At 48.6% G+C, this 23,122-nt stretch overlaps 1 long non-coding RNA gene and 1 pseudogene across 1 annotated transcript; one reads left to right on the top strand and one right to left on the bottom strand.

Moving 5' to 3' along the window:
* Positions 1–6,132: 6,132 nt before the first annotated feature.
* On the bottom strand, positions 6,133–12,406 carry LOC119878740 (annotated as a pseudogene).
* Positions 12,407–12,840: 434 nt separating this feature from the next.
* Positions 12,841–15,281, top strand: LOC119878742. The gene is made up of 3 exons (XR_005387104.1): positions 12,841–12,885; positions 13,890–14,016; positions 15,094–15,281. It is a non-coding gene; the product is annotated as an uncharacterized LOC119878742 (long non-coding RNA).
* The last annotated feature ends 7,841 nt before the right edge of the window (positions 15,282–23,122 follow it).

The raw sequence follows: 23,122 nt of genomic DNA, 5'->3' as shown, positions 1-23,122 counted from the left end.
TTCTTTTCTTTCTTTTCTTCTTTCTTTCTTTCTTTTCTTCTTTCTTTCTTTCTTTCTTCTGTCTTCTTTCTTTATTCTTTCTTTCTTTCTCTTCATTCATGAGAGATGCACACAGAGAGGCAGAGACACAGGTGGAGGGGAGAAGCTGGCTCCCCCAGGGTAGTCCGACGGGGCCAATCTGGATCTCAGGACCCCAGGACCATGCCCTGGCCAGAAGGCAGAGACCCAACTAAAAAGCCACCCAGGCGACCCAAGTCATTGATCTTTTTAACCTAATGTTTTACTTTATTTTCTGTCATATGGATATTGTTTCTTCTGTGTTCAAATCGTTCACTTCCTCTTCATACTTTTCATCTGTTTAGACACTGTCTTTTTTTTTTTTTTTTTTTTTTAATTTTTATTCATTTATGATAGAGAGAGAGAGGCGCAGAGACACAGGCAGAGGGAGAAGCAGGCTCCATGCACCGGGAGCCCGACGTGGGATTCGATCCCGGGACTCCGGGATCACGCCCTGGGCCAAATGCAGGCGCCAAAACCGCTGCGCCACCCAGGGATCCCTAGACACTGTCTTTGAAGAAGCCTTTCCCACCCTTAATTTCCTAAGTAGTTGCCTCGGTTTGCTCCCGTTTATTTTTCTCTCTTTAATGCATCAGTTTTATTAAGCTAACTGACACCCATCTTCAAGATTTGTAAATCATTCTTCTCTTGAAGTCTTTCCACCATGTTTTCCAAAATGAACAGTCACCTTGACCAGGAAATGCCAGAGGCTAAGAAAGCTCAAGGTTCTAATCTGTGTGAAAGAACCCATTCTTCTTTGAAGCCTCCCGACATGGACGCGTCTTGCTTTGGGGGAAAGGGGCAGCAGAAGTATCAGGAAAGTGACTGTCAAATCTGAATTCCCTCTTCTTCAAAAATACTGTGTGGATCTGCCTACAGGGAAGCTGTAACAAAGTAGACAAACCAGGCAGCTTTCAGGCTGTCACGACAAACGTACATTCTCTCACTGTTCTGGAGGCTGGGAGTCTGAGATTCAGGTGTGGGCAGGGCTGGTTCCTTCTGAGTGCTGTGGGGGAGGGGCTGTTGCATCCTCCCGCCCTGGGCTGGTAGATGTCAGTCTTCTCTCCCTGTGTCATCCCATTCTCTTCTCTGTACTTGGATGTTTGCGTCCAAATTTTCCCTTTAAAAAAAAAAAAAAAAAAAGTTATGCATTCATTTTACAAAGAGAGGACAAGCAAGCCAGGGGAGGGGCAAAACGGGGGGGGGGGGCAGGGAAAGGGAAAGAGAAAGAGAGAGAGAGAGAGAGAGGAGAGAGAAGCAGACAACCCCTCTCGGGTGTGGAACAGACACCTCTCTGGGGCTTGATGTGGGGCTCAATCTAACAACCTTGAGAGCAGGGCCTGGACCAAAATCGAGTTGGGATGCTCAACGAACTGCGCCCCCCAACCCCCCCCTCAATTTTCCCTTCATAAAGGACAGCATGCTACAGACCCCACTTTACCTTGGTTCTTCCATAAGGACCCCCACCACTAAATACAATCACATTCTGAGGTACCAGGGCGTGGTACACATGAATGGGGTGGTGGGGGGTGCGAGGGGGCACACAATTGAACCCTAGCATTTGTACACCTGGTCATGTCAAATTGGCTCTCTCACTGTCTTGGTTATGCTGTAAGGGAAGAGCGCTTACACATTATCTTATCTAAGTATTTTAGTTTACAGGTGAAGAAACGGGGGCCTGGAAGAAGGAAGGATTTGCCTAGGGGCACAGGCTGCTTTGTAACAAAACCATATCGTTCCCACCTCCCCACCACCCCCATCTTTTAGCCAGGTATTCTATCTCCTGCTTTATGTCCTCCAGATTGTCTATCCTCAGGAGTCTGGGCAGACAGAGAAGGGGACAGAGTGAATAGGTTACAGGATTTGAATCAAAACAGCTGAAGTGAATCCTGGGGTCCGCTTTGGTCTTTTGGGTTTCACAATCCTTGTTTCCAGAAAACAAATCCTAGTACCCTGCTCTCTCAACGCAGCAAAGAAAAGGAGGAGACATTCCTCCTGCAAATGTCTTATAAGGATAGATCTTTGATTGAAAACAAGATTTGCAAACCAACATGGGCAAATTGGTAAGTAGACACCATTTCAGAACATTTCAAAGAGGCGATAATAACAGACGATACACCTTAATACCTGACTTTGGGACCCACCAAGTATATGTCAGCCAGGGTGCAGGGGAGTATAAAAGTCAAAGACTAAGATTTACCTTTAACACTGAGCTTCAGACACCAGATCTTCGAAGTCGGTATCCAGAACCTCTTCCCGTCTCCCCATCCCAGAAATTCTGTTCTGTGAGTTAGCACTGCAAGCCGTCTTCCTAGGGTGTCTCTAGGTCTTAAGGGTCACAGAAGGGAAACACAGAAACCATTACTCACTAGAGAATGACAGGCCAGGGTGAGCAGCCCCTGGCTAGCTGTGACTTAGTGGAGAGGGCAGGTGTTGTTGTTGTGTGATTTTTTTTTTTCCTTGAGTTTTCATTCATTTATTTGAATGAGAGAGAGAGTGAGAGAGAGAACACAGGCAGCGGGGAGAGAGGAAAGCAGGCGCCCCATGAGCAGGGAGCCTGATATGGGGCTTCAATGGGTGCAGACTTCCAGTTTGAGGGAAGATGACCAAGTTCTAGAGACGGAAGTTGCTGATGGCAGCACAACAACGCAAATGTGCTTAAGGCCACTTAATGATACGCTCACCAGTGATTAAAATGCTGTATTTTATGTTGTGTTATTTTATCACCAAAAGAAGGAAAGAGCAAGCAAGACTCAGATGCCCAGGTGAAAAGCAGAGGAAGGAGGTACGAGGTGTGGAAGAAGCTTCCCCTGATACCACAGGACAGCCAGTCAGTTATTTTGTGACTGCATCTGTGCTCCTGGGGGCTTCCCACCTTCTCAATAAAACAGATTCTGCCTCCAATTGGAGGTTTTTCCACTCAGCCTTTGTGGGCACGTCACAGTTTATTCATAGGATACACAAGGAGTAGTGAAATTCCTAGGTCAAGGGTAATACACATGCTCAAAATTTTACATGCAAGCTAGAGCTGATTAACTGCAATCAAGGGGCAGGTTTTGGGTGATCCATGGACTTCTGAAGTCGGGGACAGCATCTGATGTGTGTGGGAGCACACGTACAATTTTCTAGGAGTAGGCTCTCAAAATACCTCTCGGGCTCAGGGACAACCGGAGAGTAGAGCATGAACGCTCCCCCAGCACAGAATCCCCAACACAGCATCAGTAAAACAAGTGAGAGAGCTCTGCCAAATTAAGCGACGTAAACTAACTTTTCAATCCAACAAGTCCATGTGCCTGGACCTTCCCTACATACTTATTTCACTCTTGTAAGATCTTACCTTCCCTCGTCTGTTTCCTCCCTCTGCTGCCAGACTGCACCGTGAAACAGGAATAGAAGGATGCAGAGAGCCCCGCATCTGCTGGAGAGGAGTAGAGTGATCCAGACACCCCGAGGACAGTTTTGGAGGACGGTTGCAGGCTGGATCGGCGACATGAGATAGCCTTGATCCTGAACTCCAGAAGTGGACCTCGGTCTCGCAGTTGCAAAACTGGTGGCATCACGATTTCAAACTTCAAGCTCTGTTACAAAGCAATATTCAAATGACAGCATAGTACTGGCACAAAAACAGACACATAGATCAATGGAACAGAATAGAGAATGTAGAAATGGACCTTCAACTAATCTTCGACAAGGCAGGAAAAATATCCTGTGGAAAAAAGACAGTCTCTTTAACAAACGGTGCTGTGAAAATCGGACAGCCACATGCAGAAGAATGAAAGTGGACCATTTCCTCACACCATACACAGAAATAGACTCAAAGTGGATGAAAGACCTAACTATGAGTCAGGTGTCGATCAAAATGCTAGAGGAGAACACAGGCAGCAAACTCTGTGACGTCTGCTGCAGCAACGTCTTACGACACATGTCTCCAAAGGCAAGGGAAACAACGGCAAAAATGAACTATTGGGACTCCATGAATATTGAAAGCTTTTGCCCAGCAAAGGAAACAGTCGAGGAAACCAAAAGATACCCAACACAATGGGAGAAGATATGTGCAAATGACATATCAGATAAAGGGCTAGTATCCAAGATCTATAAAGAACTTCTCAAACTCAATACCCAAAGAACAAATAATCCAACAAGAAATGGGGAGAAGAAAAAAAGGTGCTCAGCAGTTGAGCACCTGCCTTTGGTTCAGGTCATGATTCCAGAGTCCTGGGATTGAGTCCCACATCAGGCTCCCTGCGAGGAGCCTGCTTCTCCCGCTGCCTGTGTCTCTCCCTCTCTCTCTGTGTCCCTCATGAATAAATAAACAAAATATTTTTAAAACTCAAATGGGCAGAAGACATGAACAGACATTCCGCCAAAGAGGACATACAAATGGCCGACAGACACATGAGACTACGCTCCACATGCCTTGGCATCAGGGGAATAGAAATCAAACTACACTGAGATACCACCTCACACAAGTCAGAGTGGCTAAAATTGACAAGTCAGGAAATGATAGACGTTGGCAAGGATGTGGAGAAAGGGGGACCCTTGTACACTGTTGGTGGTAACGTAAGCTAGTGTAGCTACTCTGGAGGTTCCTCAGAAAGTTCCAAATAGACCTACCGTATGACCTGGCATTTGCACTACTGGGTATTTACTCCAAAGACACAAGTGTAGTGATGCAGAGGGGCATCTGCACCCCAATGTTCATAGCAGCAATGTCCACAGGAGCCAAACTATGGAAAGAGCCCGGATGTCTACAACAGATGAATGGATCAAGAGGACGTAGTGTGTGTGTGTGTGTGTGTGTGTGTGTGTGTGTGTGTGTGTGTTTGTAATGGAATATTACTCATCCATCAAAACGTGAAGTCTTGCCATTTACAGCAACATGGATGGAACTAGAGGCTATTCCACTAAGCGAAAAAAATCATCGAAAGACAATTATCATATGATTTCACTTAAACATGGAATTTAAGAAACAAAGAAGAGGAGCATAGGAGAAGAGAGGAAAAAATACAAGACGATATCAGAGAGAGACACAAACCATAAGTGACTCTTAATCATAGGCAACAAATGGAGGGTCGCTGGAAGAGAGGGGAGTGGGGGAATAGGACGACTCTGTGACGGACATTCAGGAGGGACATTAAGGAGGGACTGGGTGTTACATGAGGCTGATAAATCATGACCTCTACCTTTGTAACCAATAATCCATCATATGTTAATTAATTGAAGTGTTTGTTTTTTAAAAAGAAGAAGAATATGGAGGCATGTCCTCTTGAAGAGAAATCAGCACTATCCCACCTTAATCTAAAATAAATTCTTGACACATAGTCGTAAATATTAAAAAAAAAAAAGGAAAGGAAAAGAAAAACGGGCTAAATGAACCACATCCCCATTAAGCGACAGTATCATTGAACAGTGAACAGATGAGACTGATGTGATGACCACAAACATCATGAAGGGAAGAAGACATCTCTTTATTATGATTCCCCGAGAGACACCTTTCAGTGTCCTCTTTAATAACCTAAAATAACATACAAACATGTCATCAAGGCAGTTAAAAAATGACACCTGGTTCTCACAGTTTAATAACGAAGACTATCAAACAAACATTTACAGTTAGAAGAACATGAGGGAACTAACCCGTCTGGTTATAAGTATAACTGATGTATTATATAAGTATAATAAAAACAAAACCTATCCAGAATATGTAAACAAAGTTATAGTTATGCAGCAGCTGAAATCTCATCACAAAACTACGTTGGAACAGCATGTGTTGGAAACTATGACTGTTTTCAGAACTATTTAAAATAAATACGTAAATAAAAACTAGAGAAACAAGTATAATCTAAGGGCAACATTTTCAAAATGAACAACTGAAATTCCTGACGTATGTTTGGCTGTCACAATCCTTTGGGTTCTAATTTTATATTTTTGAGGGTAATTTCCTCCTCACCTTTGTCCCAGTGCATGAAAAAATGGGACCTCCAACCTCTACCTCAGCAGAGATTCAAATTAAGTAATGTGAAATATTTTGATGGTGGCCCAGGAGGGGATGGACGTGAAAAACCCTGGTTTTTTTTGTCTCTCCATGGACTCCTCCATGGACTCCCAGCTCCTAGGAGTACAACACGATAACTCCATTGAGCTCGTTCTGGAAGGTCCTGGGTTCTTCTAGATTATCTGTGAAAGAAACTCCTGTGTTCCTGACTTCCTACCGAAAACGTGCGTCTCCCCGGGGCTCAGGGATCTGCAATTGAGAAAGAGAGGAAGGACGTCAGATTGTAAGGAGGCAACTCTCCAGATATAGAGATTATTCACCTTCTCAGTCCATTGTAATCAGAGTTGAGACGAATTATAAGTCCACTTATCCCTAATCATTCGTTCTAAAACCCCAGTTCATTTTCAAGTATGACTTTGTGGACTTTGGTGATCCTGGCTCCAAAAACTTCTTCATGTACCTAAGACAGGCCCAGTCATCTACTTTATAGCCAGGGCTCTAGGTGATTCTGTTCAGGGACCAAAACAACAAACCTTGAGAGGATGTTGCTTTAGACTGGACACTCACCTTGGTCCTTTTGTGCTACTTAGAGTCTGAACTAATCACCATACCGCAAACATCACTCACACATCAACATCATGAACCATGAGTCCAGATGCCTAATCCCCCATTCTAACCCTACATCCCGATGTTCAACCATAACACCTAGTCCTAAAGTTGGTCAGTGCTATGTGGTCTGAATGTTTGTATCCCACACGCACACCCCAATCATATATTGAGATCCTAACCCACAAGGTGATGGTGCTAGATGGGGCCACTGGGATGATTAGGGCATGGGTGGGGCCCTCTTGAATGGGATTAGTGCTCTGATAAAAGAGACCCCCAGTGACCTGGCTCTCCCCTTCCACCATGTGAGGACACAGCCAGAAGGTGGCAATCTGCAACCCAGGAAAGGTCTGACCAACCCAGTAAAGGTTCTGACACTCTGATCGCAGACTTGTCCCCTCCAAATTGTGAGAAATAAATGTCGGTTGTTCATAAGCCATCCATCCACTCTGTAGTCCTCTGATGTAGGAGCCTAAATGGACTAACAGAGCTATAGTTCACATTGAGTTAAAACCCAATCTTTACTTAATCCTCTACCCAAATCTATAAGTTTATGTGTCGATCACAATAAGCCATGCTGAAACTATTATTTCTTAAGCTTCACTTGTTCTGACAAACTTCCTTGACCAAAAACCTGAGGGGAAAGGTATAATTGAACAAAATGGGACACTGGTCCGGAAGCAGGCAGGGAACATGAAAAATGCACAGGCAATCTGGCCGTAAGCAATGTGCTGAAAGGAAATTTGGATGAAAGCATAACTAGACATAATTTCTTTTGTATTACTAGATAGGGTCGACTCTTCCATCAAATATCCTACTGTTAGACATGTACTTTGTTGTAAATAAGTCCCTGTGGTTGATACCTGTGAGGGATGAAAGGCCAAAAATGAATTAGAAGTCTGGGGGATCCCCGGGTGGCTCAGCGGTTTGGCGGCCTGCCTTCGGCCCAGGGCATGATCCTGGGAGTCCCGAAGTCGAGCTCCCACTTCAGGGAGACCTGCGTGGAGCCTGCTTCTCCCTCTGCCTATGTCTCTGCCTCTATCTCTCTGTCTCTCTCTCTGTCTCTCTCTCTTTCTCTGTGTCGGTGTCTCTCATGAATAGATAAATAAATTTTTTTCCTAAGATTTTTACTTATTTATTCATGAGAGGCACAGAGAGAGAAGGCAGGCAGAGACCCAGGCAGAGGGAGAAGCAGCTCCACGCAGGGAGCCCGCGCGGGACTGGATCCCGGGTCTTCAGGAGCACACCCCGGGATGCAAGCGACACTAAACCGCTGCGCCACCGCGGCGGGCCCTGGTGACCACACCGCGGCTGCCCTGGATAATAAACTCTTAAAAAAGAAAGAAAGAAAGTGAATACATAATTTATGGAATCAATTGAAAACTTACTCACTTTCCACAGAAAATCAACATTTCATGAAAGCTATCATTTGGGCCCCATTGCCGTGAATGGAATTATTTCAGCCATGCCTCTGTGACAAACTGGTTTTCCCCTAGTCTGGCCCCCACACATCTCCCTGAGGTCATGCCTATGTGTGGTTGTGAGCATGTGGCTGGGACCTGAGTCAGCGTCTGGCTGCGTGGCTGCTCGACTTTACAGTGTGTGGGAAGGCTCATGTGTGGGGCAGGGGAGAGGAAGCGTGGTCTAGCAATTGGATTCCTCAGATTTCCTCAATACACAATAAGTCATGGTGCCTGGACCCGTGAGGACCACAGACGTACCTCCCCTCAGGCCGATGACCTCGGGCCTCCATGGTCCCTCTAGGGTATGAGGGTGCGATCTCGCCCCCACACCCACAGATCTGGATCGAAAGCCTGGATCTGGAAGACAAAGAGATCCCTGAGAAGACAAACCTCCAGGTGGACTCCCCCTCCCTCCCACTCTGCAGTCTCGTCCTGAATCCCATGTCCCCTCCACGTCCCCCCCCCTTCCATTGTCCCACCCCAAATCCCCACAGCCCACCCACCTCCTCGCACTCTTCCCTGGACACCCTGGTCCTCCATCCCATGGATCGGATGAATTGCAATCGCAGTTTGTGGAACAAGGGACGCTGGGAACGGTTCTTCCCATAAAGGAATGAAAAGATGGCTTGTTTGGGGGCCTGGTTGTCCTCTTCCATATCATTGGCCAGGTAGCTGGAGAAAGACATGAGGTTGCTGGTCAGGAGGAGCAGGACAGGAAGGACCCCCCACCTGAGCTCAGCTTCCCAGAAAAGATGCAGTCGGCTTCCTACCCAGCGTCGTAGAGCGCCCCCCAGTCATCAAGAAGGCACGGCTGGGCAGAGACTTCTCCCGCTTTGAGGAGAAAGACAACTCACCCAGAAGCTTGAGGCATATGCTGCTCTGTTTCCCATCCCTGAGCCCACCCCCTTCCCTTCAGCCTGTCTGTGCACACCCCTGTCGCCCCTGTGGAGCAGGGGCATGTATACAGCTCCTGCTCTATTTCTGTAGTCCTGGCTTTCCTCCCAAATGACTAATATAGGACTGGGTTCATGTAGGTGCAGTAATTCAACATGCACTTGTTTCTCTCTTCCCATCGCCTCATGGTCCCTGGCACATCAGATGTACTTGTAAGTTTTTGTTGAATGAATAAATGAATGCTTTCTCTCACGGTCAAGGGCAATACTGATTACCTCCTCGTAGACCCGACCTAACTTAAACATTTGCAAAATGTAAGGAATTGTCTGAGTGTTTTTGAGAGCCTGGTAATATTTTGACAAGACCTGCCTCAACAGGTGTCTCGTATGTAATGGGATTGGGGAAGGGGGGAAAGGGGCAGAAGAGGGTAGTGAATGAGAAATAACGGTGGTCCAAAATGCCCATGAGACTAGAATTTTAACAGAAGTGCTACTAGGGTGCAGAAGTCAGGGAGGTTAGGGGGGCATCTGAAGATTTGGGGTTGGAATCAATCTTGAGGAAAGGTCGTTTTCTTCAGGGAGACGTGCAAAATCACCTAGACAGGAAACACAGTACAGAAACGGAGGGAAGGGTCCTTGGAAGGATGAAACACGAAGAGGGTGCACAAGTTGGACGGAGACGAGGGGGTTGGAGCTAAGCTGGAAACTCTGACCTTGACCACTAGCACCCCTGGCCCATGAGATTGTTATGGAGCGCAGAGCAGGAGACGATGCTTTGGAAAGACTTCAGGCATATAGCACCCACTGGCTTGGGACGGATTTGTAAGAAACACCAGCGGGAGCCTTTACGACAGATCTGTGCTATGTCTTGAGGCTGAATTGAGGCATTTGTGCTGGGAATGCAGAGGAGGAGGACAGTTATGCTTGGTATTGCCATGGGAAGAAGACAGATCTCAAGGATCAGAACTGGCTGCTGCTTGAGCCTAGTTGCTTGGGGCAAGGCAGCGTCTGTTCTTTCCTTCACTCCTCTTTGGAGAGTTTTTGTTTCCTTCTCTTCAGGGGGTCTCTTAGCTGATGTTAGGGGCATTTGTGTTTGCAATAATAGTATAAAAAACCCCTATACTCTAATTCTACTGTTTTTATACACAGACTAAACAGGCTCAAAAAAAAAAAAAAGATAAATGAATAAATAAATAAAACCCGCAAGATTTAAAGAGTTACAAACAGGTTGAAAAAAAGAGCCGAAAGATCAGAGTCCCACTTCTGCCCTCCTTCCTCCCAGGTTATTGACTACTGCTGATGGATGAGGCGAAATACTCACAGTGCCAGGAAGAAATGAATTCGCTGGTACTTGCCAGGAAGAAGAGACCAGCGCGGCTAAAATAGGCGATGACCATGGACAAGAGATACTGGCGGAAAGAGGAGAAAAGCCGTCATAGAAGGGTCCCATCCTGGGAGAGGAAGACCAGTGAGGTGAGGGGACAGGAGGCTGGAGCAGGTGGTGCCTCTTGACATGTTGGGTGAACCTGCTTCTTTGGTGTCAGACAGTTGGTTACAAACTGGGGAAGGCAAGGGAAGAGTTTCAGGTGCTCCCAGGACGGGAGGTTGTGCTGGTTGAGGGCTTGTGTTTAGGACAGCCAGCTTCAGGAGGGTCTTTGATAAGCTGGAGCCAAAGGAAGCCCCCCAAGAGCAGAGAGGCAAAGGGACTTAAGGTAGCAACAGCCAGAGGGGCACACCTGGTGCTCAGGTCCCAGGGATGCTGCAAAAGCCACGAGGTCCCCGACCAGAAGTCTTGGTAGGCATGAGGTTGGAAGAGAGGGTTGAGGAGGCTTTCCCCTGCCCCCAGGACAGGTGTTGGAGCAAGAGTCTATCTTAGTGGAGAACAACAATACCTTGTCGGATACTCTCAGATCTTTGTCCCAGGCCAGAAATCTTTTAAGACAGGATCCTCTGTGAAAAGAGGGCAGATGTCTGTCAAGTTGGCAACTGGAATGGGGTTACTGTGGGAACGTTCCAGAGCAAAGAGAACAGTACCTCCCTGGGGAAGTTTCAGGGATGTAGCCAAGGGTGAGGCTGATGGGCAGAGGGGAGAAAAGACCATGGACTGGCCAAGAAAGTTGGCGGCTCCCCCTGTCGGGTGACTGAGAGAGAGGCAGGTGTCAGCAGTGCATCTGCAGGATGGGATCTGAAGATAAGTAGTGATGCTGTCTCATCATGCATGGATGTGCCACTGCAGAGACCATAACATCATCCGCTGTCATTTTCTCATTCCACAGTGGCATCCGGGGTACAAAGATGGCCTGTCCTCCCCTCCCCGCCCCTGCCCCGACACACAGCCGAAGGCACTTAGATTCAAAAAGGCCAGTAGCGCTAAGATGTCTCAGGAGTGCCAACTGCAGCTAAGCTTTCTCATCCCTCTGTCATTTTTAAGTGTCCCCGATGAGGGGTCAGTATGGAGTCCTCCAAGGATGGAGAGAGAGAGCTCAGCGACCTGCAAAGAATTATTTTCCATTGGAAAAGCGTCGCTCGTTGGAAGTTTTCTGGTGTTTTCAGGAAAAAGAATAAGGTTGGAGGGTGCTGTTCCTACCGAGCAGCCTGTTGAACGCCTCGTGGGTGCTCAGGGAGCACTGAAGATAGCCTCTGTCTCTTCAGCTTCATCTTGAGGCCACTCAGTGTCTCCACCACCCAGATGTCGTTGGCCTCAGGGGCTGTCTCCTCATCGGATTCGATGTCTCTCTTCCTTCCGCGGGACTGAGCAAGGGGCAGGGTCTACAAAGGGGGCTGAGTGAAGAAACCAGGCTACAGTACAAAGCTTCTTCTGTCTTTGGAATTCAGCCAGCTTTCCACACCCCCAAACCCAAACTCCCTCTTCATTTCTCTGTGGCCTCATAGATGATTGGCCTCTCCAAACCACCTTTCAATCTTTGTCCTTCATTCATATGCATTTGCCCCCATTCATCTTTGCCACTGTTTCATACCTCCCCACCACGCCCTCAAAACTCTTCTCGGTAGATCATTTCTCCATGAGGATAATGGGATAATTTCCTGTCTTCCTTTATCTCCTCTTTGGATTGTCATCTCCTTAACCCTCCTTCCTTGCTTCCTGGGTTTTCCTTCCAGTGCGATACCCTTGTCCCCGGCTCCCGTGCTCTCTTCTCCAATCACCCTGGCTTCTGAATCTCTCCTGTCACGTGCAGTCTAGTCAGACACACCTTCCTGGCTTCCTGTACCCATTTGTACTCACTAGTCAAGCCTGTCAAGTCCCTTCTCCCTCCTGCTTCCTCACCTGATGGTCCTGGGCTTTCTTCATCTACCACGGCCTCCGGGGGGTTACCCTGATGTGCTAGGCTGGGGGCTCTGCCCTCAGACTGGGCGGACGGTTGACAACTGGCCATGATTTCTCCCAAGCTCTTTGTGCCCTCCCAGGAGACTCAGACCCTCCTCTTCTCAAACTCCCGTTCTGGCTTCTGGGTGAACCCAAGCCCTGTTATCCCTTCTCTAAGCCGGGGCCAAGCTAGGAGTATGGACATGCTCTGCGAAGATTGCTCTTGTCCACCTCCGTTTGCCAAGAACCATGGAGTCCAGTCTTTCCAATCAGGAAGGTCAGAAGCCTCTGATGTCATGCACCATTCCAGCCTGGCAGCCATTTTGAAGGAAGACACGTGCAACTGCGAGACCGAGGTCCACTTCTGGAGTTCAGGATCAAGGCTATCTCAGGTCGCCGATCCAGCCTGCAACCGTCCTCCAAAACTGTCCTCGGTGGTGTCTGGATCACTCTACTCCTCTCCAGCAGATGCGGGGCTCTCTGCATCCTTCTATTCCTGTTTCACCGGTGCAGTCTGGCAGCAGAGGGAAGGAAAACAGACGAGGGAAGGTAAGATCTTACAAGAGTGAAATAAGTATGTAGGGAAGGTCCAGGCACATGGACTTGTTGGATTGAAAAGTTAGTTTACGTCGCTTAATTGGCAGAGCTCTCTCACTTGTTTTACTGATGCTGTGTTTGGGGATTTGTGGGGGAGCGTTCATGCTCTACTCTCCGGTTGTCCCTGAGCCCGAGAGGTATTTTGAGAGCCTACTCCTAGAAATTGTACGTGTGCTCCCACAACACATCAGATGCTGTCCCCGACTTCAGAAGTCCATGGATCACCCAAAACCTGCCCCTTGATTGCAGTAATCAGCTCTAGCTTGCATGTAAATTTTGAGCATGTGTATTACCCTTGACCTAGGAATTTCACTACTCCTTGTGTATCCTATGAATAAACTGTGACGTGCCCACAAAGGCTGAGTGGAAAACCTCCAATTGGAGGCAGAATCTGTTTTATTGAGAAGGGTGGAAGCCCCCAGGAGCACAGATGCAGTCACAAAATAACTGACTTGGCTGTCCTGTGGTATCAGGGGAAGCTTCTTTCCACACCTCGTACCTCCTTCCTCTGCTTTTCCACCTGGGCATCGAGTCTTGCTTGCTCTTTCCTTCTTTTGGTGATAAAATAACACAACATAAAATACAGCATTTTAATCACTGGTGAGCGTATCATTAAGTGGCCTTAAGCACATTTGCGTTGTTGTGCTGCCATCAGCAACTTCCGTCTCTAGAACTGGTCATCTTCCCTCAAACTGGAAGTCTGCACCCATTGAAGCCCCATATCAGGCTCCCTGCTCATGGGGCGCCTGCTTTCCTCTCTCCCCGCTGCCTGTGTTCTCTCTCTCACTCTCTCTCTCATTCAAATAAATGAATGAAAACTCAAGAAAAAAAAAAAAATCACACAACAACAACACCTGCCCTCTCCACTAAGTCACAGCTAGCCAGGGGCTGCTCACCCTGGCCTGTCATTCTCTAGTGAGTAATGGTTTCTGTGTTTCCCTTCTGTGACCCTTAAGACCTAGAGACACCCTAGGAAGACGGCTTGCAGTGCTAACTCACAGAACAGAATTCTGGGATGGGGAGACGGGAAGAGGTTCTGGATACCGACTTCGAAGATCTGGTGTCTGAAGCTCAGTGTTAAAGGTAAATCTTAGTCTTTGACTTTTATACTCCCCTGCACCCTGGCTGACATATACTTGGTGGGTCCCAAAGTCAGGTTAAGGTGTATCGTCTGTTATTATCGCCTCTTTGAAATGTTCTGAAATGGTGTCTACTTACCAATTTGCCCATGTTTGTTTGCAAATCTTGTTTTCAATCAAAGATCTATCCTTTATAAGACATTTGCAGGAGGAATGTGTCCTCCTTTTCTTTGCTGCGTTGAGAGAGAGCAGGGGTACTAGGATTTGTTTTCTGGAAACAAGGATTGTGAAACCCAAAAGACCAAAGCGGACCCCAGGATTCACTTCAGCTGTTTTGATTCAAATCCTGTAACCTATTCACTCTGTCCCCTTCTCTGTCTGCCCAGACTCCTGAGGATAGACAATCTGGAGGACATAAAGCAGGAGATAGGATACCTGGCTAAAAGATGGGGTGGTGGGGAGGTGGGAACGATATGGTTTTGTTACAAAGCAGCCTGTGCCCTAGGCAAATCCTTCCTTCTTCCAGGCCCCCGTTTCTTCACCTGTAAACTAAAATACTTAGATAAGATAATGTGTAAGCGCTCTTCCCTTACAGCATAACCAAGGCAGTGAGAGAGCCAATTTGACATGACCAGGTGTACAAATGCTAGGGTTCAATTGTGTGCCCCCTCGCACCCCCACCACCCCATTCATGTGTACCACGCCCTGGTACCTCAGAATGTGATTGTATTTAGTGGTGGGGTCCTTATGGAAGAAACCAAGGTAAAGTGGGGTCTGTAGCATGCTGTCCTTTATGAAGGGAAAATTGAGGGGGGGTTGGGGGGCGCAGTTCGTTGAGCATCCAACTCGATTTTGGTCCAGGCCCTGCTCTCAAGGTTGTTAGATTGAGCCCCACATCAAGCCCCAGAGAGGTGTCTGTTCCACACCCGAGAGGGGTTGTCTGCTTCTCCTCCTCTCTCTCTCTCTCTCTCTCCTCTCTCTCTCTTTCCCTTTCCCTGCCCCCCCCCCCCGTTTGCCCCTCCCTGGCTTGCTTGTCCTCTCTTTGTAAAATGAATGCATAACTTTTTTTTTTTTTTTAAAGGGAAAATTTGGACGCAAACATCCAAGTACAGAGAAGAGAATGGGATGACACAGGGAGAGAAGACTGACATCTACCAGCCAGGGCGGGAGGATGCAACAGCCCCTCCCCCACAGCACTCAGAAGGAACCAGCCCTGCCCACACCTGAATCTCAGACTCCCAGCCTCCAGAACAGTGAGAGAATGTATTTTTGCGTGCCCACATCCTGAATCTCAGACTCCCAGCCTCCAGAACAGTGAGAGAATATACGTTTGTCGTGACAGCCTGAAAGCTGCCTGGTTTGTCTTACTTTGTTACAGCTTCCCTGTAGGCAGATCCACACAGTATTTTTGAAGAAGAGGGAATTCAGATTTGGACAGTCACTTTCCTGATACTTCTTGCTGCCCCTTTCCCCAAAGCAAGACGCGTCCATGTCGGGAGGCTTCAAAGAAGAATGGGTTCTTTCACACAGATTAGAACCTTGAGCTTTCTTAGCCTCTGGCATTTCCTGGTCAAGGTGACTGTTCATTTTGGAAAACATGGTGGAAAGACTTCAAGAGAAGAATGATTTACAAATCTTGAAGATGGGTGTCAGTTAGCTTAATAAAACTGATGCATTAAAGAGAGAAAAAATAAACCGGGAGCAAACCGAGGCAAACTACTTAGGAAATTAAGGGTGGGAAAGGCTTCTTCAAAGACAGTGTCTAAACAGATGAAAGTATGAAGAGGAAGTGAACGATTTGAACACAGAAACAATATCCATATGACAGAAAATAAAGTAAAACATTAGGTTAAAAAGATCAATGACTTGGGTCGCCTGGGTGGCTTTTTAGTTGGGTCTCTGCCTTCTGGCCAGGGCATGGTCCCTGGGGTCCTGAGATCCAGATTGGCCCCCGTCGGACTCCCCTGGGGGAGCCAGCTTCTCCCTCCACCTGTGTCTCTGCCTCTCTGTGTGCATCTCTCATGAATGAAGAAGAAAGAACGAAAGAAGAAGAAAGAAAGAAAGAAAGAAGAAAGAAAGAATAAAGAAGAAAAGAAGAAAGAAAGAAAGAAAGAAAGAAGAAAGAACGGAAAGAAAGAAAGAAAAATAGAAGAAAGAAGAAAAGAAATGAATGAATAAATAAAGCTCGCTGATAAATTGGGAGAAATATTTGTGTTTTTTCCAAATACAGAAAGAGAAAACTTTTTATTTTTAAATACTAATGAATGAAGAGATTTTAAACAATATGAAATGATGCAGGTCTGCTGCTTCTGGCCCAGACGGACACACGAGGTGAGATTTGCCCTCCCAGGTTTAAATAGGTTTCTAGAAGGAGGAGATAGATGAAAATATGAAAATGACAGATTTTAGCTATCTGGAGTGAAGGGTGAGCCTTAAGAGTGTCCAGTTCAGGGATCCCTGGGTGGCGCAGCGGTTTGGCGCCTGCCTTGGCCTAGGGCGCGATCCTGGAGACCCAGGATCGATTCCCACATCGGCTCCTGGTGCATGGAGCCTGCTTCTCTCTGCCTGTGTCTCTGCCTCTCTTTCTCTCTCTGTGACTATCATAAATAAATAAAAATTAAAAAAATATAAAAAAAAAAGAGTGTCCATTTCAGTGCCCAGAGAGTATTGAGGCCGAGGTAGGGGGCTGAGGTTGTGGGGCAGCCCAACGTGTGTCAGTTGCAGGAACGCAGTAGGATGTTCACGGGGAGGGGCACGGCAGCCAGAGTTCACAGGCAGAGAGCCAGAGGGGAGAGGTGGGAGGGTGTCCCGGTCTTCAGCTGAGCCAGGCAGTGCACTGGGGTGGTGGTGGGGGAGCAGGGGCTGAAGGCCAGGACCCAGGGGACTGGGGTTCTGCCTGTCTTCACCGACGTGCTCAGCGCACCTTCTGTCCTTTACCTGCTGAATACGGAAAAGGATATGGAAGGGATGTGCCTGGAGATCTTCTTAGGCTCAGGCCAGGGGAGGGTGACCGCCTGGCTCCAACTGCAGCACTCCCTTCGGTGAGCATTCCGGCACCAGCCACACTTCCTAGCAGCAAGAGCTGGGCAAGACTGCTCCTGGCTACACTGCCACTGCCATCGGCAGCTTCGGGAGAAGCACACCCTTTGTGAGGGATTAGTTTGATGCAGCAGCTCGGCTAAGGGAATCGGGAATGGGTTATGTGCCCGTTCATTGGTATAAAGAGTACTTACTGTTACTTTTTAGAAGAGATTTACGGGCGGGGGGCCGTGGGTGGTTCGGTCGTTGAGCATCTGCCTTAGGCTCAGGTCGTGATCCCGGGCTCCTGGAATCATGTCCTGCATCAGGCTCTCTGCCGGGGGCTTGCTTCTTCCTCTGCCTGTGTCTGTGCCTCTCTCTCCTCTCTGTGTCTCTCTTGAACAAATGAATAAATCTTAAAAAAAAACCCACAAAAACATAAGAGTGTTAGTGGGGCACCTGAGTGGCTCTGGTTGAGCGGGTGTCTTTGGCTCAGGTGTGATCCTGGGGTCTTGGGATGGAGTCCCACAACACGACAACAGGCCCCCTACAGGCAGCCTGGCTTCTCCAGTTGCCTATGTCTCTTCCCCTCTCTCTGTGTGTCTCAGGAATATGAAATCTTTAAAAAGATAAAAGCATTACCTGAGTAAAACTTGTACTATAAATACGCTTCCTCTGTTGATCTCATATGTAATCTAAATATCGTTGAAGCTGAACAATTGTATTGCCCACATTACAACCCAGGAAGGTTGTTCTTAAGGGCCTGGGAGCCATCTCTTGGACCTGTAAACCTCAGGAAGATAGTGTCCCTCTGTGTCTCCGGGAGGGGGGTAAGCATGGTCTCTAGGCATCTTGCTATGAGCTGTAAACTACTGCTTGACAGAGAAAGGTAAGAACTTTTTCTCCTTCCTTCACACAGAGACAACTAGGATGGACCAGCACCCCGATTACCAGGTGAATTTAGGATGAACTATGAAAAATGCATAGCAAATGTGCTGACGAGTCCTGTAGGTGTGAAACAGGTTTACCACTTAGGATGAGAACTATGGGCTGAGCTACAAGGAAAGACAAGTCTCCGGGTTCTCCTTGCAAACTTGTTAGTGGTTTGCCTGTGATGTGCGACACAGTCTGGTTTAAAGGTTATTTACGGTAGGATGGGGGGCCTGGGTGGCTTAGCCAGGTAAGCAGCTGCCTCTTGGTTTGGGCTCAGGTCCGGATGTCAGGGTTGTGGAATGAAGCCCTCCGTGGGGCTGCTGGCTGAGCCTGGAGTCAGCTGGGGATTCTCTCCTTCTTCTCCCTCTGCCCCTCCCCCTGCTCTCACGCCCTCTCTCTCCTCCCCCTCTCTCTCTCAAATAAATCGTTTAAACCAACATAACAATCGTTCTCTTCTTTCTATATTTGTGGAGAGGATTTTCTGGATGGCAGGAGAAGGTTTTTTGAAGGTTTGTTTTTTGTTTTTTTTTTTTAAGATTTATTTACTCCTGAGAGACACAGAGAGAGGCAGAGAGGCAGGCAGAGGGAGAAGCAGGCCCCCTGCAGGGAGCCCGATGCGGGACTCCACCCTGGACCTGGGCATCACCGCCTGAGCCCAAGGCAGACGCTCAACTGCTGAGCCCACCCAGGCGACCGGGAGATTCTCCTTTTAATCTCCACCACCCCGCGGCGTCGAAGAAGCACTTGGCCAGGCGCGCCGTTATATAATCTCTCCCCCAAAATACTGCTCAAATCCTTGTCCTTAGGACCTCCTCGTCAAAAACATGGCACTTTAACCTAACAGACATTTAATTCGTCGGACGGGCAATTCCCAGGGATATGGTTCGGGTTTGTGTGTGTGTGAAACCCGGTTGTTCCACAGTCTGTACTTTGCATTCGTTGTGCAACTGGACAAGCTACCTTTTCTATTTGCTTCTCCTTTCTTGGAGAAACCATGCGCCTCTCTTATGTCCTCGCTGAGTAGTAATCGTATCCCAGTGTGTTGGTGTGCAACTTGTCAAAGTTCAGTGACGTGCACACGTGCACCCTTCCCCGTCCTCTCTGCTTTGTGGAAGTCTCCGTGCCAAGCCGACAGACAGACCTCAGGGCAAGGAAAGGAACCAGGGATCCAGGACGCAGGCACAGCCGCTGCTAGAAGCGACACGTCTCCTCGATTCCTCACGGGAGCGAAGACGACGGGGACATAGGGCCGTAGTCCGGATGGTCAATCCTCTGAGCACGGTGCTTCTTACCCACCCGAGGAGGTGGAGACTTTTCGAGACGTCCCCTAGCGTGTGGGCGCTTGGACTCCCGGGAAACAGAGTCCGGGTGTTTGTGCCGCTCCCCCAGGGGGCTCCCGCAGGACCCGGGCCGCACTGCCGGCGCCGTGGTGCGCATGTGCAGCTCGGCCTGTGTGCGTGGTTGGCGCAGGCGCAGTGCGGCCGCGCTGCTCTCGCTTCCTGTGCGTGCGCAGGTCACCGCTCGCCGCGGTTCCCAGGCTTCGGCCTCCGGCGGCCGAGGATTCCCCCGGTACCCGCGGGCTGTCCGCCGTCCCGGCCGGGCCGGCACCCAGAGGGCGCGGGTCCGCGCGGGACGGGCGGAGGCGCGAGGGGATCCCCCCCAGCGCGAGCCCCGGAGCCCGCGGGCCTGGGCCGGAGGAGCCGGGCGGTCGAGTGGCGGCGGCGGCGGCGGCCGGCGGCGGGGCCCGGTCCGGCCGGTTTGCGGCCGCAGGACGGCGAGGCGTCAGGCGCCGTTTGGGGCCCCGGAGGGTGGTCGGCCCGAAGTGAGTTTGCGCGCTAGTCCAGAGCCGGCGCCCGGGAACGGCGGCCCGGCGGCGCAGGAGGAGGCAGCCCCCGCCCCGGATCCCTCGCGAGCCTTGGGGCAGCTCGGCGGGTCCCGACGGGGTAGGTCGTGCGCTCGCGGGCCTCCTGGCGGTGTGGATCTTCCGGGCGGCCAGAGTGCGCGCGGGCGGGGGGGAGGATGGGCGCTCCCCGGGACGCGGGACTCGTGGGGTCCCGGCTCCCGGGGGCGCAAGGGGCTCCCGCCTCCCCTTGCCCCGTCCCCCGCTGCTGCGCGTCGCCTGTCCAGCCTGCAGACGGGTCTCTAAGCGCCCAGGAGTGTGTGCGGAGCCGGCTGCGTTGTGCCCTGGGCATCTGCCGGTGGAGCGCAGGGCCTGGTGTGCGAGGAGGGCCGGGCTGCGGCTGCCTGGTTGACAGAGGAGCCTGGGCCTGAGAAGGGAGGGCGGCTTGTCCAGGGCGACGGGGTCCGTGGGTGGGGCTTGCTCTCGGGCCTGAGCTCCTGGGCGCGCGTGCTGGCCGGCCCTGTTAGTTTTCGTGATCAAAAGGTTCTTCGGTGTAGCTAGCGCACAAGCCAGTGAAGGGAGAGCATTGGAAACAAGTGCGCCTGATGCACCTTTACCCTGCTTTAGAGACCTGGTGTTTTCTGTTCCTGTGCATACGTGATTTTAAGTCATTTGAAGAGGTAAGGAAAGACGGAAGAGAGCACCGTGAAGAGGAGGGTTTTTTTCAGCGTTAGTGTAATGAAGGCAAACGGTTTGAAAAAATGAGCCGATGTTATATTAACATTGAAGAGTAACCCATCTAGGGCAGCCGGGTGGCTCAGTGGTTTCACGGGTCCTTCGGCGGAGGGTGTGGATCCTGGAGATCCAGGATGGAGTCCCACGTCGGGCTCCCTGCATGGAGCCTGCTTCTCCCTCTGCCTGTGTCTCTGCCTCTCTCTCTCTCTCTCTCTCCTCTCTGTCTCTCTCTCTCTCTGTCTCTCTGGGTCTCGTGAATAAACAAATAAATAAAATCTTAAAAAGAAAAAGAAAGAGTAACGCATCTGATCACCTCGTGATCCGTGGGAGGGACCCCAATTCTCTTGTACCTTTCTCTTTTCTCACAATTTTTAGCCTCTTCTGAGTGTTCACAGGGAATGAGATTTCTTTGGACGGTATTATGCAGGATGACCAGTGACTTCTATCAATTTCTTCTTCTTCCCCAGGTCCACCGTTAACAGTCTATGGTTTTCCAAGAGCAGCAGAAAATGAATGAATCCCAGGTGAGTTTTCCTGTGTCCGTGCTTGGTTTTGTAATGCATTTCAGCAGATTTATATGGGTCCAGATTTTAAAATGGAGTATGGAAATAAAAGACGTTATCATGTAACATGCACTTCTCACCCTGTCAGATTAGCACAGAGTCTTTTGTGGAATTCATGTGTGCAGAGTTATGGGGTAGGGCTACATAGTTGACTCATGTGCCTGGTCGTCAGAGAAAGGAGGGTACGGTGCGTTACATGATTTCCAATGTTATAAGAGGAAACAATTTTTTAACTTGTGGGCTTAAAAGGTTTCTTAGGACTTGTGAAACTGTGTTTGTGAAATTGATGTAGTTGCTGGTAGCTTTCCTAATGATCACTTAAATCATTGCAACTGATTACATATTTTTTGTTATAAAAACCGAGGACCTGGTATGTATAATTTTCCAGGCACCAAAATACGGTGATCCAAGGAGACATATTTTCATTGTTACTAGTTTTGTCCAGGGGGTAAAAGCTGAGTCGTGAGTGTAATGGCCTGCGCATCCTTCAGGTGGCTTCTGTTATTCCTACTTGTTCGGGTTGTGCAGTACATAATACAGCGAGGTATTCCCTAGTAAATATGCAGTCACTGCCGTTCCCATTTCAATTCTTAGCATCTTGATTTTGTCCTCACCCCTCTCTGGAACGTATTGCTACAGATTAGCAGTGACCTGGGCCCCTGGGTGACTCAGGCAGCTAAGTGTCTGCCTTTGGCTCAAGGTCATGGACGCTGGGGCCCTGTGATCGAACACCGAGTTGGGCTCCCTGCTCTGTGGGTCTGCTTCTCCTCTGTCCCTCCCCCCACTTGTGTGTGCTCTCACTCTCTTTGCTATCTCTCTCACTGTGTTGCTCACTATCAAATAATGATAAAATCTTTTTAAAAAAAGATTAGCGGTGATCTCAGTACAGTCAGATGCATCAGACATCATCCAGCTCTTACCTCCCGTGATCATTCGTCTGACGTATTACTTCCACGTGTCTTTTCTTCGTGGAGTCTCCCTTTGCTTGGCTTTTTTTTTTTTTTATTTAATTTTTTTTTTATTTATTTATGATAGTCACACACAGAGAGAGCGAGAGAGGCAGAGACACAGGCAGAGGGAGAAGCAGGCTCCATACACCGGGAGCCTGACGTGGGACTCGATCCCGGGTCTCCAGGATCGCGCCCTGAGCCAAAGGCAGGCGCTAAACCGCTGCGCCACCCAGGGATCCCTGCTTGGCTTTTAAAAAGGTTCACCTGCAGATATTTTTTGCTCTTTAACTGATCAGGGGTGTTTGAAAAAGTAGTGGAGGGTAACCTGCAATACCTATTTTCTGAGTATATAATATCTGGTGTTGAAAGTTTCGCCATCTTCTTGGATGTGTTTGAGATGGTTTCTTTTCAATCAGCATACACACAGAGACCACTCTCTCCAGGTGGTTAAGTCTTTTAAATCATTTACTGATGGTTTCCTTGTATGTGTGTTATGTTACTGCTTTGTAATCTATGTTTTGAAGAAATTTTGTCTATCCTGTGTTTCCCGTAGTCTGGATTGTGTGGACCTCGTTGCTGTCATTCTAACTTCGACGACTTTTGTCATTACCCATATGCCTTCTATAATTGGTAGTTAGCTCTGGACGTTGACCCAGTTCTGTTCAGTTCTTTGCAAGTCTTTGCTGCTCATGACTACTATCCGCTTCCCCTCGAGGGCCATATCTTCTTCCTTTGTTTTTGTGACGTTAGCAATCTATTGGTTGGTGTTCATTGCCAAGATCCCCCAATTCTTTAGGGGAGACAAGATGGTGCTATGTTACTTTACCATTTCTTGGTTCCCAGCTAGAATACTTTCCTAAAGAACAACATCTCTTTAAATAGTTCTGTGGTTCTTACAGACAAGATTATTTTCACAATATCCAGTGGGCTCCTAAGCAACTGGGATTTTTCTTTGTTTCATTTTGTTACCGTTATGAGCTCATGGGTTTACACATATTTTAAGTATTTCAGTACATTGAAGTCGTTTTTTGTTTGATGTCTAAGTGGTTCTGTGTTTGACCAGAGGAATCC

The sequence above is a fragment of the Canis lupus genome, unplaced genomic scaffold (genome assembly GCF_011100685.1).
Source record: "Canis lupus familiaris isolate Mischka breed German Shepherd unplaced genomic scaffold, alternate assembly UU_Cfam_GSD_1.0 chrUn_S1874H2071, whole genome shotgun sequence".
In the NCBI taxonomy this organism is placed as follows: Eukaryota; Metazoa; Chordata; class Mammalia; order Carnivora; family Canidae; genus Canis; species Canis lupus.
This window is presented reverse-complemented; position numbering and strand designations above follow the sequence as displayed.